This window comes from Rhea americana, unplaced genomic scaffold (assembly GCF_003343005.1).
Source record: "Rhea americana isolate MKP2758 unplaced genomic scaffold, rheAme1 scaffold_73, whole genome shotgun sequence".
Taxonomy (NCBI): Eukaryota; Metazoa; Chordata; class Aves; order Rheiformes; family Rheidae; genus Rhea; species Rhea americana.
The window spans coordinates 4,058,496-4,078,843 of record NW_028186901.1 but is presented as its reverse complement, the minus strand read 5'-3'; the positions used below and the strand labels follow the sequence as shown (position 1 = coordinate 4,078,843).

Genomic DNA, 20,348 nt, shown 5'->3' with positions numbered 1-20,348 from the left:
TTTTCCTATCTGTCCTCCTCTGATTTAGTGTTCAAAGTATTGACCTTCTTTACAATGACTCACTCTGGTAGAATGTTTTCCCAAGGGATGTTTGTCTAGTAGGCAAGTGATTTTATTTCAGATCTCAGTTAGAAAGTCACCTTTTGTCTGTTTACATTGCTTTGGAGAGGTATCTTCATCTTAGAGTTCAAAAATCCTTTTCAATATCCTTTCCATTATCTGGATTATGAAAATAMGCTGACTGGTAGGATAGCATTAATTACACCTAATTTTAAACCTGTAACTTGTAGATATTTCCATCTCAGCTATCATTCTAGGTTCTTTCAGGAAACTGTAGAAAGCAATAGGCAGTTTTAGGGTGATATTAATCTCATCCTGAATTAGAGTTTAACATAAGACAGAAATGTCCTGCTTTAAAGCACGTATTTCTTTTCACAGACTATAAAGAACCAGCGATGAGTAGTTAAGATGGAGACATCTGTACTGTAACTGCCTAAAGTTAGGGAATATGAATCTCATCCAGAAATGAGAAGTAGTGGTAGCATATCTAAGACCACAAGTATATGTTTTTTCTCTCTGCTCTTCTAATCGGGGAGGAACACAGTGAGGCTGGCCTCACATCACAAATAAGATAAAAGGCACAGCCAAAGTGAATAGTTTAGCACAAAGCCATATGTAGAGCTGCTCAAAGCTGCTGACAAATAATGTTGAACTTCTAACAAAATGCGGAAAATCAAAGCCTATTCAGAAAACATTTCATGAATGAGTGTGGGGGGACGGAGGAGGTGGGGGTGGAGGGAAGGCAAGAGACATTCATTTAGTAAATTTTTCAGTGAGAAGGCAAGTGTAATCTCAGGCCTATAGCTAGTCCCTCGGGGTGGTTGAGTGTTTGCCTGTATTCAGCAGAACAGAAAAGGTTTACATCACCCTTCCCAACAAAGTGGTATTTGGGCTGCCTTCTCTCCAATCTACTTAACACCCTCATTTGTATTCTACTTTTCCGAATTCTATTAAAATGGCGATGGTTTTCCACACTTCTGCTAAATTCTGCCATTCTACTGTCCACTGTTAAATTACAGTCCTTTGCTCTTCTCTTTCTCCTTTTCCATTCCTTTCTTTTCTGCTCCACCTTGAACGTCCCAGAGGTGTTTGCATTTGTGTGGCAAGTACACTGATTCTTTTCGCATGGTTTGCTCCAGCATGACACGAACTATTTAATTGTAAATTATTAAGTCATCTGTACTTTCCTGAAATGATTCACAGTGGAATGACAGGAAATTATTCCTAGTGGAATGACAGGATATGATATGATGAAATCACAATTCACATGTAAATTAGATGTCTGCTGATAGAAATCCAAAGTCCACTGAGAATTCACAAAAAGAAAATGCTGTAAGGTTTATCCATCGGGTAGATTATTTATTAATGAATAGCCCCTGTATTAAGTCTGTCCACTGATAGCTGTTAAAGCCCCAGAGGGTTCTTTTTTCCTCTAGTTGTGGTTTGATGTGAAGGTTTTAGACAAACATCAACATTTTTATTCTACCTATGTTCCCCTCAAGTATCTAATCTCTCAGTCATATATATGTGTATATATATATATATATACACACACATATATATATACACATATATACATATATATATATAAAAAAGGTCTGACCACTAGCTGTCATAATTCACTCCAGCTTTCCAGCTTGAATGGAATTAGGCCAGGTTACCCATGCTGATGTTCTGTAAACCACAGATTAAGGTACGTACAGCTATGCAGAAATTGTCRTGCTTCTTTATTTTTGCTCGTTCTAGAAAGCTGTCTGCACAAATTATCTCTTTGGCTTCCTCTAATTTACTTTAAAATGTTATATTAATTTTAAATGTAAATTGCTATAATTAAATTTGACCTTATAAACTATCAGATGTGATGGGAATTTCCCTTCCTGATTTTTTTTTTTTCTTAAATTGGAAAGGAACCAGATTAAACAAGCAGGGAATTTCAAAGTCAAAACAAATACCATTCATGGCTAGGGACTCTGCAAAGGTAACTAAAAGGAAGATGTGTATATATATATGTGTGTATGTGYGTGTAGCACGTATATATAACATAGATGTTAACTACAAAGTATCTGAAGTCTTTCAATTTGTATGTAAAACTGACATAGTTCATCTTTTTTTGTTAAGGGAAAAAAAAAAACAAAAACAATCAAAGTGACCCACATAGATATATATATATTTTCTTTCTTTAATAATGGATACTTTCAGATACCTCCTAAGGTCCTATTCCTCCTGTCATGTTTAAAGGGTTTATTGTTTCCAGAAAAGCTTTTGCTGCTCCCTCTGGAGACTGAGCTGATCTAAGGTAATATTAATTCTGTGCCTCTCTCTTGTCGGAACTCGACTTCAAACGGAATAAATGAGATGAGAGCTGAAAGAGAGGTTATGCAAGCTGTCATCCTCCATTGTGTTGGAGGCATCAATGACTCTCAGAACAAATTAGGTGTCACTCTACTAAATCGCAGTCAGAAAGGCAAATCAGTTTATAGAAGACTTATTTGGTCTCCTAGAAAGCTCTTGCATTCAGAGCACAGTTAATCTTCCTTTTCTTTCAGTAATTTTAAAAATCCTCATTTTTTTTATTTCTTTTTAAACAAAGATGAAGCAGAATTTCCTCCTGATGACTCATAACATTCCCCATACAATTCATGCTGATTAGTTCAGTCTAATTTCTCTCTCTCTGAAAGAAAAAGAAAAAGAAAAAAAAAAGTCCCACAGAGGTTTGTCTCCCCCCTAAAAGCAAGAAGAGAAATGATTACACATGTTTCACTAGAGTTCTTAATTTTAGGATTGTGGCTTGGGGAAGAAGTCTGTGATAAAAAGAGTATCTAAGGGAAAAAGAAGTATATTTCCGAAGGTTGTCAAATGTGATTCCTTCCAGTTTTGCAAATCTTACCGATTCTATTCATTCTTTATCAAGTGACTTTCAATCTAAAGAAGAGGAACTAGCATTAGTTAACTAACTGGTTAATAGTTCACCTCTGGGACTTAACACTTTTCTTTCCCCAGCAAAGAGGTGAATAGATTTTTTTGTATTTTGGGCTGCACAAGGAGCTTTTTTCTTTTCTGATGAAGAGAGGTACAATCAGGTTTTCACTCAGGAAGACATGCTCATGACTTCCTGAAAGAAGAAAATTACCCTGCTTTTAACAGAATCAGGGCAAAGATGGAATGAATCTCACATGAACTTAGGTACCTACCGTAATTCATGAAGGTTATGTCTATACTAGCAAGGAGTGAGATGCAACAGGAGGAAGCTGTGGAGTGAAACACTTGGTGCTGACAGCCACTTCTAYTCACATTTAAGATGGTTTGCTTCAGACTGTCTTTAGCACAGGCCTGTGGGCTAGGATCCAATCAGGGCTGCAGTGCCTCAAGTGTTCTCTTGAAGAACATATTTCAGGTTAGTTTCTTTTGGAAGTTTTCAYGAACCCTTCTGTGATGAGAGCCAAACATAACAACTGAGGACAGTCATGAGTTTTAACCCAAACTGAACGGAAATGCACCATTAATTTCTCATACAGTTCAAGACAYGAGATAACCACATGAGTGTTTTGGTGCTAAAATTAAAGTGAGTCTCAGAAGTCCCAACATCATTTTGTGATTCAGTCTGTAAGTGATTTTGGGATGCAGCCACAAATGATTTAGATACACAGGAGTGTATCTAAAGTTTCCCAGTGCCAAGTTTCCCAAGGGACATGAGACTTCATTGTCTAAGTTTTAGAGAAGTCTTTATACTTCACCCAGGAATGAGAGTTTAAGAAGGCACGGAGAGGGTCAAATGTCTAAAATGGGTGAAGTTCAGAGAAGCCATCATCAGGCTTACTGAGGAGCCCCCTAAACTTTCCAGAAAGCAATTCTGAGAAAAAATCAGAAATTAAATCCCACTGCYAATAGTTAAACAAACAGCTAACCTTCTCCTAAACCTAAACACTCAAGACAAGTGAGGCCAATTGAAAAGGAGTCAGAGCTACTCCTACTCTAGTGTAGATATGAAAAATATGTTAGTGCACTCAAATGAGACAGGAGTTTTGTTACTGAAAGCCCAGCCTGCCTAATTTGAAGTAGGAATTTAAATTCCTTCTCCCATTTTTCAGCAAAGTGCTCACACCACAGACGCATTAGGTATTTGAAAATGCAGCTTTCTGAATTACTGTGGGTGCCATTTTTCTGCTTGAGGAGATAAGTGTACTTTTGAACCTCCTTAAGCACAGGATGGAGCTGAACTCAGATCCCCCACATGCTGAAAGACAGTTACAGGACTTGATTAGTCATAAGAACACAGTTAATTACCTTCTTTCTGGCCTTAAAAATAAAGACTCTTGCTTGAGCTTGTTTGTTTTCATTAAAGAAGAGATAGAAGGGTTATGACTGCAAATCCCAAGGACTGGACGTAAATACCTCCTTGTAGGAAAGGTTAGGATGGTAAAATCCTGAAATGACAGGGATATTCCTCAGTATTTTCTGCAGGCTACCTTAGGTAACTTACTAATTATCCTCCTCATTAGTACAAAACATGTTCTGCGGATGCTGCTACAGTGGCTAAAAACCCTACAAATTATGTTCTGTGCCACTGAACATTACGGTGTCAAAGTGTCTTGTGTGTGTAACCACATTCCTAGGGAATGTCAAAGGAACCCAGTGTTTAATGCTCACAGAATGCAAAATTCTACTGTAAAATAAAATGTCCAAGATAAAAAGGAAGTAGGATTAGACTTAGTGTCTCAGGTGATAAAATATCTCTTTCTTCTCAGCACATCATAAAGACTCTTGATCAGAGATGCTTGAATGCAACTAAACATTTTCTACTAATGTTCCTTCCAAGTACTAAACACATTTGATTTTTGGGTGTTCATACATCGTTTATATTCACTTTCCCTTGATATTATTGCAAATTAGGTAGCTGACAAGATTATTTGCACAACCAGCTCATTTTTAATACCACATTGCATAGTATTTGAAAAAAAAGAGTTTCATACGCATTATGGTGCATATCCCCTGCATGGGAGACTTGCTTGTCTGAACTTGCTTTATACAATAGAGTGGTAAAAGGAGCTTTCAGATAGTGTGGCAGCACAGAGGTAATAAACCAGAAGATAAGAACAGGCCTGAGATGGTTGGATGCAGGCCCCATCTTCGTTATTTGCATCAATGTCCATGATCCACCTGCTCTGTATTACCAAAGTTGGGATTATTCTCACCCTTAGGCTACTGAGTTTGATCTAGTTATTTTACTGAATACGCTATTTTCCTGGACTCTGTTTGGCTCCATTTAGGTCTCTTTCACTTTTTCTCACTAGGACTGAATGGTTGGACGTACGGGCAACAAGAATGGAGAAAGGCGAAAACCTCAGACACTGACGAGTCCTCTCGCTAAGAAGACATGATATGGGACCCTTAGGCCCAATATGAGGTTGTCTGCCCTAGCCAGCACTCATAGCATCAATTCCAGAATTGGCCATGATGTGTGGATGAGCAAAGCATTCCTTCTAGCTGAAAGTAGGCTGAAAAGCTGTGATTTGCTCTTATAATGGCACAGTTTAGGATAGGGGCCAGAATCAAGGTTGCTCTTTTTGCAAAAATGGGTTAATTCCTGTTATGTTGGTTATGGTAGAAATAGTAACAATGTGCTAGCAAGGTCCTGTTATTGAACTAGCAGAGGAATGTATGCAGGCCTCTCATCCTTGACTACTCAAAGAGAAAAATGGTATGGTCTGTCCGTAAGTAGAAGTCTGAAAATTTCTGACATCTTGAAGTATATATACAGTCATAACTTTATTTATTTTTCAGACATTTACAGGGTTTGGGCCTACAAGAGGGGTTTACAGAGCCATCTTACTGTTAAAAAACAATAAATAAATAAAATGAGRTCTCTTGCAGAGAGAGACTGAAATATAGTGTATTTACTGCACAAACTGTATYCAAAGCAGTGAGAAAAACGGAGCATGCTGATGCTTAACCACACTTATGGTTTCATTTATGTGATGTACTCATGGAGTACATCAAACATGGGCTGAAAATTGGTGAAAGATGGGAAACAAAGGAAAGGAATAAATAGTCAGTGGCACAAGGTGAACAGTGGGATGCCTTGCCTCATTGTTCTGCATTACATCTCACGTTTGAAATCTGTATTAATGATCTTGAAAGAGGGTAATCTGAGGTTAGCAAAACTTGCAGATGACACAAAGTTATTTAGCTAGCACAGACCAGAGAGATCCATGAGGAACTTCAAAGAGACTTAGCTAAACCATGTGAGGACTAAAGTGAGGGCAAATTAAGTTCAATGCCAATAAATGCAAAGTAAGGCATACTGAAGGGAAAAAAATAAATTAAACGGCTTGTACATCTGACAGGGGTATACATTCACTGTCTCAACCCAGGAAAGGGATCTGGGTATCAATGAAGACAGACTTCTACACCATATGCAGCTGTAGTTAAAAAAAAATTCAAACAAGATGTGAGTGCTCATAAGAACCGAGATTGGGAATGATGCAGTAAACACTACATTGCCATTCTATAAATGAAAATGTGATCTCTTCTGGAACATTTTGTGAAGTATTATAACACTACCATAAAAACATAAAAATATAAAAAATCAAAATTAAAAAGGCTTCACCAGTGGCTGATGAAAATGATCCAAGCATTAAAAAAAAAAAAAAATCTGTCACGTATAACGATTGAAAAATTTGGGAAGAGCTACCTTTGAAAGGAGAGGTACAAAAGGACATAATGAAAGGATAAAATAAATGGCTTAGAGAAGATAGATTAGGTGCTTCTCTTCTCCTCAGTTTGTGGCAGGACATGAGAACGTGCAATAAAATTAAGGAGGGTAGCAAGTTCAAGTCAGATAAAAGGCAGTAGTACTCCTTTTTTCTTACAATGAGTGATTAAGGTGGAGAACTTTCTGACACACTGAAAGTGAAAACTAAAGGACACTTCCAATAAACATTTAAACAGATAACAAAAACTGCCAAAGTTGAAATTAAAAAAAAAAAAAAAAAGCCAATTATTTGTTGGAAAGTATAGGAAAGCTCTTTTTTAATGTCAATTTTCTTGAACTTTCCCTTGAAGAGCATTCTTAGGTCTGGGCCCAAATCCCACAACCTTTGAAGGCAAAAGACTCTTAGGAGCAAGGAGCTCAAATCAGGGTAATTTCTGTTTTGTGCTTTCTGTAGTAGAGTTGTACACACTGAGCATCAGACTTGTCCTCTATACAGAATATTACTTCACTTATGCCTCAACTTTTTCTCCCCAGATGCGCAGCAGCCTGGGGTGCCGTGTATCTGGAGAGGTGTGCGTGTACGGAAATACCTGCTTATGAAATGTCKTTCGACACTGAACCTACCTCACAGGCCTACAGTTTCTTAGCATATATATCACCATTTAGCAGGGGCACTAAGTATCCCTGTGATGTCCTGTGTTTAGGGCCTCAAATTCTCTAAGACATGGTGCCAGCAAGTCCCAGAGACAAGACACTCGGCTAGATGGATTACGGGTCTGACCCAGTGTGACACCGTGCATGTTCCTATAACTGTGCACACGGCCAGGCTGTCCATACCAACACAGTCTGTTACTACTTGTCCTGCCTCTCTCCTGGACCGCGTGCTTCCCCTAACCATCAATATTTATCTTTCAGACCGCAGGTTTCTGGAGCAGAGGTATGATGGATGTCTTTATGCTTGTGGGCTGTCAAACATAGTGGAGCTTCCACCCTGCTGAAGCCTGAGCTTGTGCTATTGAGAAAACAGTGAAATGCTGACAACTTTCCACAATATCAGTCTATCTGGCTACATCTAAGAAACATATTCCTTTCCTCTGATCAGCAATGCCAGCCCGGTGTCCCCCAACCACTGATACAGAGCTTGGTCACCCAGACCTGCAGTGCCTGGCCACTCTCTGAGTCTCCTCTTCATGGTCATTAAAATGGAAATGGCATCTGACAGCCATGAACATCATTTCACTTCTAGCTTCCYCAATTATCCCCTCCTTTCTACTGCCCTCCCACTCTCTGTGTGGAGAGAGAAGTATATTTTCAGAGCTGTCATTTTAAGGAATAAATATTTGAACCATCAATAACTGTGTGCACTTTGCCCCAGCTGAATGAAAACCTCCTTTGTGAGCACAGAAGCAAATGATACGTAGTTAAATAGAACGAAGCTACCTGAATACACTTATTTCAGCTATTTCTGTATTATGATAGCCTGCTTCCAGGAGATCAAAAAAAAAAAAAAAAAAAAAAAGTAGTGTTGTTTTTTCACGCTGTGAGAAGCACAAACATCATTTAAATGCCCCCTCAAAATATTCATGCATCAAAAGCCATTGAAGTCTCGGTCTGTTCTCCAGCTGGCTTTCAGCCAACATTGTTATATTGTTGCTGCATCATGATGAAAGTAACAGGCAGAGGAAAACAACGAACAACATAGAGGACAAGTCTTAAAAAAGAAATTTAAACAAAACAAACCCCACTGTAACACACTTTAAATTTCATTAATGATAGAGCTCACTGATAATTGATGGTTTATTGGGTTTGTTCTACACAGATGGTTACAAATTATATTTTTAATGTAAACTTCTAGGATTCGCTTGCAAGCTTTTTCTTACCCTCAGCTTTTTTTTATTCTTTTTTTTTCCTTTAAAATAGATACAGCACATGGATGGGTTTCTCAGATGATGAATGCAGTATAGCTTCACCAAAGCTGACAATTAGTTCTTTTGTGGCTACCGTCAGGTACATAAGTAGATTGAAAGTCAAATAGAACTACTTTGGGCATCTGTTGTGCTTTTTGCATGACAAAGGATGTAGCCTCCTACAAGATAATTCTTACATCAAGCCATTAAGTCTTCATGAGCTTATCTTTGAGAAAGCTATCCAGTTTCTACTCAGAAATTTGAGTAGATAGAGACCCTAGCTAAGTTGTTCCAATATTTAATTGCCCTTAATTAACTCTACCATTAAAAAATTCTCATGATCAGTGGAGAAGACATTTTACAGGAGGCAGAAGGACATAAGGAAGAATTTGTGTCATTGAATGTGACACAACTTAGCTTAAATAACTTAATAACTTAGATGCTACCCCTTGGGTCTTTTGAGTACCTCCAGACATCTGAGTACCCGATCCTGGCTGAATATGGTCCTATCTATCCACCTCACAGGATTGCCCAAATCCTCTGCACAGTCAGTGTGCAGGCTGACATCTCTGAAGACATACAAAGTGCAATCCAGACCACCTTTCCATACAGAAGCACTGCATCCCTCAGAATTGTTGATCCCAAGAAGCAGGTGATGCAGCTTCTAGGCTCTACTGAACCTTCACTGAAATCTCTTTAATGGTGAAGGTATCGGCAATCCCTGTCCCCTGCATTGAGTCTGAACCAGTGCGCATCCAAAACAGCAGCAGTGCTGTGCAGACCCAATGAAGGACAGTCATGAAAAAGCTTGGCTGTAGCTTAGCAGTTAGAGTACTCATCTGGGAAGTGGTAATGCAGGATTACAGCCTCAGAATTGTAATGTCTAAATTTTCAGTTCAGCTTTCATTTAACAATAGTTATATGTATATGTATATGTATATGTATATTCGTGTGCATAACTGGGAGCAGGGAATAACATTTAGATTTCACTTACCCTCAGCTGAGCCATAAGGCTAGGATCAAGTCCAACATGAATGGTAGGACCCACCATGACCATTGGAGAAACACTGGTGGGAGATAGGAATTAATGTGTGCCAGGATAGGCACTTCTGGTGTATAACCAAGTATATATGGAAACATATTCTTTTCAGGAAGCTTAGGCTGAGTAGAAAAATATGTAATGAATTTAGGTACCTTTAGGTTTTAGTAGCTCTGAAAAGCACGTGAAGTCTATTGCTGTATGGATTTAGGCAGATCAGCTTTCATCCAGACTTTGGTAAATCTTCCCTTTGTAATTTCTTATTTCTTAGTTTTAACTTTCTAATCAGTGTTCTGCTAATTCCTCTCCATTCTACCCATGGTGCTCTGGATTTTTTTTTTTTTTTTTTTTTTTTTAACAGCTTAGCGTATAAGAGAAGTGCAAACAAAAGCTGTCTGGTGAACACTTGGTACGAGCAGGGAAGCCCAGCCCACCTCCGGGGTGCTCTTCAACACCTTTAGAAGAAAACCTTTGGCTCTTATTGCTGGAACTGATCTCCCTGGTCTTGATTTCTTTCAGGGAAGGCTGGGCTGTCATTTTAGACCTATGAGCTATATTTGCTGGTTGATGGATGTTTCCACCCTGCCAACTGAAAATCATCCAAAAGTCAGCTAAAGGAGATGTGACATATAATTACAGTGTCACTGAAGGATTCCAGACATTGACTTGGTAATTCCAAGAATCCTTTTCTACTTATTAGAAAATTCCCATTGCTCCTCAATACTAGGATTTTCAGCCATTTTTACAGTGATGAAAGATGTATTCCAGCAGCCCTCTAAGTCGTGAAAGCCAAGATTTGTTTCACCCATTTGTTTCTATGGATGACGCACCTTAGCTCGGACTCTAAGCTAAGGTCCTCCCCATCATTTCTCTTGGACATTGGAGCAAGATACCTTCATGAAATCATTCCAGAATGAAGCTGTATGACTCACCTGCTGGAAGTGCTCTTTTATGTCTGCTGGTAAGGAAGCTTTGAACAACTGGACTCCAAACTTAGGGGTCTTATTTAAGGGATTACATGCAGAAGAACTGAAGTTGCAGCTGGACAAAGCAGCTCATTTCTTTCCCTTATACTTTAGAYACGGCACGAATCAAAACAGAAGGTGTCAGTACACCAGTGTTATAATATTTGATATACTGTGCTTTGGGCACCCTTATATTCAGGACAGTTGCTTAGCAACTAAGATACAGGCTTAGGACTCAGAAAGTCTGGGATCTTTTCTCTGCCCAATGTGATTAGCCTGACTTGGATAAATTACTTCACCTTTCTGTATTTCTCTTTTCCTTTGTACTTTTATTTACTCTGTCTCTTACCAAATGCTTCAGCAACTTCTTTGAAGATGTCACATAGCTCAAATAACGGAATTATTCCTCTCCTATGAAGCTGCAAATCCTAGAAATGGGATTTAGGCATTATCCTCTCTCACTACCTGTCCCTCACAGGTAACTAGTTTCTCCTTAACCTTAATTGCCTACACAAAACAGCTGCCATATCTGCAATCCAGGAGCTAAGGCGTTTCAGTGGGAAAGTGTTTTTCTTTGTGTGCGCAAGTTGCTGAATGCAATCAAAAATCTAAGTTGGCACTTGGCAGAGTATCAGTAGACTTTATAAGTAACACTGTCCAATTAGACACATTAGGAGAACAGAATCTGCAAGACAGCATAGTCTTGGCTCGGTTGCATATTTATRCTACTACTACCATCAGCAACTAAAGACAGGTGGAAGGACAGTGGGGCTAACATTAGACCTTCATGAGGGCACTTTGTACTTGACTGGTAGTTCGTAACTATTCAACACAAAGAGTGAGCTGTGAGGTTTTGTCATCCAAGTTAGGAGCTCTGGCTGATCGGCAGATGAACGAGGACTTGGCTGCTAAGGCTGTAACCCTTTGGTTTCATGGCTGTTTTCTGCATCCTGCTCTCGCTGCAGCTGCCACCTCGGAGAACAGGGTGAGAGTAATTGTGTTGGCTTGCCTCCAAAGCCCAGAGGAGTAGTCACTTGCTGCTCTCCCAGATTATCTGCCAGGCAAACAGAAAGGTTAATGATGTAGAGCTTGATTACTCCGCTAGAAAGAAAGCAGTCAGCTTGATCCAGAAATCTTTATTGTGTGTGTAAGGGAGATACATTAAAATTGTTCAGAAGTGGAATGTGTTGTCTGCTCTATTCCATCCCTGAACATGGGAGTATTTGCCTTCTGGCACCTATAGTCTTGTAAGTAATAGCTTTTTGCTGCACACACATCTATTTGCCCGAAGCTCATCCTTTAATTTTAAGACATCTACAACAGTTCTGTTTAGAAAACCACTCTTCTTGATGACACATCACCAGGAGAAGCATTTGAACATATTTGTCCCTGGAACAGATTGAGTAGTACTAGCTGAAATGCATACATATAAATACATATATGTATATACAAACACAAATATACATGTGTGAGTGTGTGTGTGTGCGCGTGCCATGAACACAGGTTTTTTGGAATTTATCTTTAAGACAAATGTGAACCAGGTCTAGCAAGTCAAATACAGCAACACCTCCAAAAAAACCCCATAGCAACAAAAGAAAATAAAAACAGACAAAATTAAAGCAGTCAAAAGGAAGCCAACTGAGTAAATGAGCAACAACAGCAACAATACTACAGGATAGGAGAGAATAAAAGAGAGTTCACTATTTTTTTAAGCAAGTAGAACTTATGGAGGTGTTCCTAAAGTCTGGTTTTCTTTTTTTAACAAGAGCCTACTTTCAGTGGCAATGTTTAATATTAAAATAAAAAACAACCAAACAAAAAAAAACAAACAATAAAGCAAACAAAAAACTTTATGAACCCAGRAGGATGGAAATCTTCCAGCTTTTGGTTGAAATAAAGAATATCCTGGCCCAGAAGTGAAATACTGAAGCCAAAGCCCAGTATATTTCTTTCCACTGTGGTTCATAGAAGTTATAATTCAGAAGCATTTTCCTTGCATTCTTCCACATGGTTTCGCTTCTTTGGCTGAACTATATTTCACATTATACTTTGGATCACAAAATCCTTTGTCCCATACACTTCCTTCACTAACCAGTGGCCTCTAAAAATTTAAGYTTTCCATAGGACAGAAAATTATGTTCTGACTAGTTCTTCATTTCACTTTTTTTGCTATCAAGGAGCTTGTAAAGAAACAGTCCACACTAGTTTGTTACCTTTCTTCTCCTGCTGAGTCCTGATTAATCTCGGTCTGACACATTATTGTAACCTGAGGCTAGCATTGGGTGACTTCACCRAAGAAGTGTCCACCTTGCCCTTTGGAATTGCTCAATGTTCTAATAACCTTTAGGATAGAGAACTGGAAAACCCAAACTTCAAGTGGGCTGTGGGTTGGAGTTTGTTTGGAGGCAGAGGGTTTACTTGCATCTTACTCTGCTGGGAACTAGATTCTCACTAAAGTATGTAATAAGTGTAGTCTTGACTTTTGCGTACATTCATCTCATAGAAAAATACCAAAATTCTGAAATCTCTTGCAGGATAGGAAAGCTATGTTCTACCCMATTTGTGAGCAAAGTGGAATAAAATGTGACTTGTTGAGCCTGTAATGAAGAGAAAGGATGACAAACTCCTGCAYGAGTGTTTCAGATGCTGATAGGGAAGAAAATCTCACTACAAAAGAGCCAGATAGATTGATAGGACGAATAAGTARTATATATACACATATACATATATATGTGTGTGTATGTCTATATATATATATTTCTATATATATGGAAGAGGATGGTATTGCTCACAACTAAGGAAAGATGGAAGATTTTATAGTGTTAAGGCCTAAAAAAAAAAAAAAGAGCTTTATTCATGAGCAAGAGAGAAAGAGAGATACAAGTGGGAGGGGAATGAATGAGGAGAGAATTCAGGACGAATATCTCAAATCAGCTAAGGAAAAAGGGCTGCWGAGAACCTTCTGAAAAGCTGAAGGGACAGGAAAGATGCCACCAAAGCTGCCTAGAAGTCAAGAGCTGTCAAGTCAAGGCAGGCTTAAAAAAAAGGAAAAAGTCAGGCAATGTCATTCTTTCTAAACATCTACTGGGGCCCAAGGGCACAACAAAAGAAAATCCACTGCAGCTGCATGGCGATTGGTAAATTCTTGTTCTCATGCTACGTGCCAAGCTGCTTTCTCTTTCGTTCTCTAAGACACGCGTCAGCACATGGAGGTAATCCAGACTCTGAGGGGATTTTCATGCTAAAATGCCAGCTAGAAGACAACCCTCAGCTCTTGACRGGAAGGTGAATAGATAAGAAACTCAAATTCCAGAGGAGAGGGTAAGGCAACAGGGGCTGAGATGAGGAGGTAGCAGACGGAGAAAAAAATGAGGCCAGTTTTCTGAAACACGGGAGTATAGTAATTATCCCTAGGGCTATAACTTGAAAGCAGACAACAAAGATGAATATCATGCCATCTGAAATCAATGTAATCCTATCATTTTGAGTAAATAAGGTTTTGAGCTTCTACAAAACATAAACCTAGCCGAAAAAACATTCATAGCTGTAATTTTTGAAACAAATGATGAAGCGTGCTGTGTGTTGGGGGAAAAATGGGGGGGGGGGTTAAATGCTTATTTTTGTCTTTAGCTGACAATAAATATGGTTCWGCCTGATTTCCAGAAGCCAGGTAAGATTATGCATGCACTTTCCGAGCTAACTTACACAGTGTTGAAAATATATAGGGGAAAATAACAAAGAATGTTGYTTTCCCTAGCTGGTGACAGCAGGAAATCCCTGTCTGCTCAGTTACCTGCATATCCCTCTGCCCCTAGCACCCATCACACCTCTGGGATAAGATGCAGCACTTTTCAAGACACCGTGGCTCACTGTTTGCTGCCAGTGGTCCAGCTAGGCCRAGATTTAAGATAAGCTCGGATGAACCATGCTTTGAGCAAGTGCTGTGCTGCGGATGAGGGAGCTGGGAACAGCTGGCAAAAAAACTGCTGCAGGCGCAGGATGCTGCTCAGGGATATTCCTCTGCAGGAAAAGTCTGCCGGGGACTGAAATCAGCAGTTTTACAGGTGTTTGTGTCTCTGAAGTGTCCTTCTTGTGCTTTCATGTAAGGCATATGTCTCCAGGGAGTAAGCCCTCCTTAAAGAGGGGGAGAAATCTGGCATTCCTATTCATTTGCATTCTTCATTTTACTCCTGCTGATACCCTGCTGGTACCAAACTGAACAGACCATTAAASCACTTGTCCTTTCAGGAGAGAGGATTTGAGTGAATTAACCTGCCAGAAAGACATCCAGGAGGTCCGTTCCCATACGGGGAACATCTTCCCTGCTCCTTTGAGTGAGAACAAATACAGAGGTGCATCAGCATGAATGCCTTTTACATTTCAGTTTCTGCATACAGCATTTGAAGAGATCAGGTCAGGTTCACTTAGATCTTAAATTCAAATTTTGTAAAAATAACCTTTTCAAAGCATGACTTTAGTAGCAATCTCTCTGCCTCATTTTTGTTTGATTGTTCTCTCATTTTTAAAGGCAACAGATTTGATGCAGTATTTATAACTCCAAATAGCAGTATGGCATACTTGACAATAACCTATGAAAACTCAGAAAAGAAGTGGGAGTGCATTGATTGTGTACAGACCTCTCAGTATGATTTGGGTGTGAGACAGAGGACTTTGGGATTCCTATTCTGCTGAGCCTTTCTTTTTTCTATTATTTGTCTCTTTCCTTCATAAGCTCACCAGAGTGTCACTAATTATATGTTTAAATGTACTCACAGCTGCCTGGCATTACCCTACACCTAATAATCCAAAAGAAAATATATATTATATGATTGGTACAAAGCAAGAAAGATAGCCTGCCTTCATTTAAGTGATACAAAAAACTCGTGGATTTAAAAGGATACACRATTTCACTCCAGATGTTCACAGCTTTTTCAGCTGCAGTAATGTTGTTAGTAGCAGGTGTAACATTTATATATTAGAACCTTTCCTTTAATAAGAAAATGTTGGTGTGATTGGCATCAGATAACAACAAAATTATGATAATAAGAAAGTAAATAGAGTTAAAGGACTCTCACCTAGCCCTTTTGTCAATAGTTCTCTGTTTTCTACAGAAGAAGTAATAATCAGTATGTGTTTTGAACATGAGGATTYTGAGGTTAGTTTCACTAGATTACCAGACCAGCTCCCACATTTAACACAAGGGCACTATCACAACGAACAACAAACTTTCCTCTCGCTTTTCAGACCATAGCATCTTTCGATTTGCTCGGGTTGTTAGCAAACTAGCATTAGTGTTCTTGCTCGACTAGTCTACTYTTTTGTTTCTAAGTAAACCCTTTTTCCATTACAACATACAATAAGATGAATGCAAAAGAGTTGGTATGGTGGTGCTRTCCTTTTGCCTTGATGGAGGGACCAGAGCAGGCACAGGATAGATCTTATAGGCAGGACTGAAGCGAACCTGCCTCTCCTGTCTGCCCAAGGGCTGATCTCAGCACGCTGCTGCGTAATGAGCACGTGATGAGCAGTTCTGTTTCCAGTAACTCTATGATCTTTTTTTTCCCCATGTTTATTTTCCATCTGAAACTAGTTAATTCCTGATGAATATGATGGTAAGCTACTAGCATTTTCATCATAAAATACAGTGGCTCACCGAAGAAATGGCCTGCTATCTTCCAATTTGCAGAAGACGATTGGTTTCACACCAGAGTGCTTCAGGCCAAGGTACTAAAACTTGAAGAGCAGAGTGAGTGTATGTGTCTGAGTAAGAAGGCTATGTTGCCTATTTTTAAGTTTCTAGTTTGGGTGCTATGAACTGTACCATTCATACATATAATGTTCCTGAATCCCTTGAAGTAGGCTATATCCACATCTGTGAATATCTTCCTGAGGTCACTAACTCAATCATCTGGCTATTGCTCYTTCTCGTGAGATTTCTTGTTCTTGCTCATCAGGACCAGAAACACTTTGCTATGATGGGGTGGGGGGAAAAAGAAAGAAAGAAAAGTTTMATTTTTAGCAAATAGAGAGTTTCAAAAAAAACCTCCACCATTTTGCAGAAAACAGYTAGCAAGCAGTGCTGCTCAATGTATATAGAGTAACCCCAATTCCTTCTTTCCTCCCCAGCTATTTCCTCAGTAACACAGAATTGCTGTGCATATTCTCCAGATTTCCATAACAAGCTTAGCCAGGCCTATAGAAGAGCAATTACATCACCATAAAGCATTTCAGGTTTTGATCCTATGAATTCAATTGCTGGAGGTGTAAGGGACTATTCACTCTCTCGTTCCTCTCCCCCCACCCCCTTTTTTGTCAGGTATGCAAATTAGGATGATGAAGCTGATATGTATAAAGTTTTACTACATGTAGCATGTGTTTATTTCTGAAGTCTGAGAGCATGTGAGTCATCATAATGGCTTCAGGTTGTAAGTAACATCAACGATGAAAACATTAAACCACAAAAACAAGTTACCCTTGTAATGSTTCATTTACCCTGGAGAAAAATAAATAACTAGATGAAATCTCTTTTAATAACTAAGAAGGATTATCATGGACAATTCATTGCATCTGGCAGACATTTGCAGACTATCTCCTTGAGGATTATTAGGCCTACATGTTTATGAATGGCTGTATATATTTATTATTCTTTTATTTACAGCCATGCTACAATTTGCTTCCTTAAGATTTGAGGCAGGGAGGTCTGTGGACCAACAAGCTTGACATTTAACCGTAGGCAGGCAGGGGGACAGAGGTTAAAAGAAGGAAAACAACAAGAGATTGTATAAATAAAGTCAACCTTGCTCATGCTAAGCAGCACAGCAGCACTTAGGCTTTAATTTCTCAGGAAATGAGACTTGATAGTTGATTGAACCTTGGCAGTGTTATCACTGTATATAGTAATGATAATACTTGTGAGCCTTCTGATTTGCCAGCTCATGAGGCTTAAAGATTTGGCCTGGAACTGGACCACTTTACAGACAAGAAAATGAAGAAAACACATGAAAGAGCGCAACCTGTCAAGTGCTGTTGAGGGCGCCTTGTATTCAGCCAGAAAAATAGGGAAAGAATAAGCTATTCATGCTCATAGAAAATAGTTCTTACACCCTTCAGCGCAAGTAGACTTTGATGACAAAATKCAGGGCACAGATTTTATTTGGGAATCCCAGCCTTGCCTGGAGTCTGACGCAGGTAGGAACCTGAGTTGGAAGGAAGAGCAACATTTCAGTCACAAGCCTTCTCCTTGACTTCTGCTCAGTGGAGACACCCCTGCTTCTGTGTCCTCCRCCCCAAAAGATGCACACGCACATGTATCTGCTTGAAACTCCACTTCTGAAGTAATAACTAGGCTTATGCATTATTGGGGAATTTGCACACCTAATCYGGGATTTCCTTTTCCTTGATTGGATATTTTGCTCCAAAAGTCAAGTGCCCAGGTATAACTCTGCTGAGTGCTGCCACACAGAAACCCTTTTGGGGACATATCCCTCAGGATGACTTAGCAGCAAGTGAACAAATAGAGAATTTAGGCTTTTTTCCCTAAGAGGGAAGCTAAGCTACAGAAATAGAAATACTTTGTTGTCTTGTCAGCTGTGGATAAAATATCATTTCAAATGCAATGCGAGTTATTGTAAACAAGCCACAATTTGTATGCCATACAGTAAGATGAAAGTCACTTTAGCTGCTTAATACTCTCACTCTAAAAACCGTCATGAAAGACAACCGACTATAGGTTTCATAAGCAAAAAACGAAGCTTTTAAAGTTGCATCAGCAMCTTCAGATATTCTCTTCAGGAACTGAATTCCTTGTGAATATCATTGTGATATAAGCTGCATCCATAACAAATGTAATGCACATTATTAGATAAAATGATAAAAAGCTGTTTTTCATACTGGTAAATATCATCTTTGCCCATCTTTTCCTTAAGCGAATATTCACTGGTCAGTTTTTCATATGAATCATCCCCAAAACATGTCTCAGAGGGAAACCTGAAGGGAGGTAACAGCATCATGAATCAATTCGAAGAGAGAATAAGGGCATCAGGGAGGAAGACATAGGACATYGGTGTGAGAGGGTGATGAATGGGAAGAAGAATCTGGTAGAAGAAGAGATGAAGGGCAGAGATGAGGACAATTTTTCAGTTTTCCTGGGAAAGCAGGCATTAGTGGGAGGATTCTATGATCATTAATTTTTGACATCATGATGTTCAAAATTGAATATAATTGTTTGGTATGCTATCATGATTTCTAGAGTACTTAAGAAATGTTTAAGAAGTTAGGGCAATCTCTGAACTAACGTTATTTATTTGCAATAACTTACAGAAAAAGGAAGGCCAGATGACTGAAGAAAGTTAAACATATTGCCTATCCTTAAAAAGGAAAGGGGAAAAAAAGGATTTGGGGGAATATCAACATGAATTTGCCAAAGAAATTGTGGAACATTTTGTAAACAATCTAAATTTAAATTCCTATGAAGTAGATGATGATAAAAGTAGTCAGCACAGATCTGGCAAAACAGATCAAATAATCTTTATCTTATGGCATATGGGTAAATAGGGTGATAGATGTGATAGATATTGATTTTAATAAGGCTTTATACTTTATCCTTCGTGGCATTCTCATGAGCAAGTAAGAACATATGTCCTATATAAAGTGTAATTTAGGTACACAACTGTTCTTAAAAAGTCATATTCTTCTGTGAAACTATCAATAGGGTAATGCCAAACTGTGAAGGCATTTCATCTAGGGGTCTAATTGGAGTCTCTTCAGGGGAAAATTCAACATCTTGATGAATGTTTTCCATGACAAATGTCTATATAAGTGCTACCAAGAAACTCTGTGGAAAAACAGACAGCAAGTACTATGCATGATGGGCTCAGAACTCCAGAGGGTTTTGAGAAGATGGAAAGATGATCTAATTTTAGAAAACATGACTGATAGGGCAAAGGTAGGCAAACTAAGGGTTTTAACTCTGAAGACAAGAAGGCTGAGGATATGCATGGCATTTTTTCAATATGAAAAAAAATCATGATACATACTATTCTTTCTAGCCATTTAGGAAAAGCTAAAAAGGATCAGATTGTCAGTGAAGATGACACAGGATTGAACAACAGAAAAGAAAGTAATGAGAAGCAAAATTTTTACCTCTTTGGGTGGTGATGCGTAGGAACAGGCCATAGGTTACTGTGGAGTCTCTGTTTCTGGAGGGTTTTTAGACCAGACTTAGCAAAAGCCCTTTGGAGACATACACTTGATCCTGTCACCCTAGTGGGAGATTAAGTTGATTTCTTCTGGGAGCTTAAGGCTCCACCTTCCCGTGACTCTGCACTTCTAGCTGTTATTTAGCAGCTCAGCTTATACAGTCTGGAGGAACAGTGCCAGGATTTCTGCAGCATGAGTAATGGGGAAACATCAAAGGTAAAGGTCAGATCCTGGGCCTGGTAAAATGGAGAAGCGTTGCTATAAAGAAGAAAAGCAAAAAGGAGAGACAAAAACCCAAGCTTTCTTGCTGCCACATGACTAAAGCATTATGCTGGTAAGACTACGTGGGAATCACTTGCTCTATAAAGAGGCTTTCTTTTCTTTTCTTTTCTTTTCTTTTCTTTTCTTTTCTTTTCTTTTCTTTTCTTTTCTTTTCTTTTCTTTTCTTTTCTTTTCTTTTCTTTTCT

The 20,348-nt window shown here is 38.9% G+C and overlaps 1 long non-coding RNA gene across 1 annotated transcript; it reads right to left on the bottom strand.

Moving 5' to 3' along the window:
* Window positions 1–8,533: 8,533 nt before the first annotated feature.
* Window positions 8,534–20,030, bottom strand: LOC146586038 (uncharacterized). Its single transcript, XR_014897871.1, has 2 exons — window positions 19,825–20,030; window positions 8,534–11,737 (listed from the first exon to the last, which is right to left on the bottom strand). It is a non-coding gene; the product is annotated as an uncharacterized LOC146586038 (long non-coding RNA).
* Window positions 20,031–20,348: the final 318 nt, after the last annotated feature.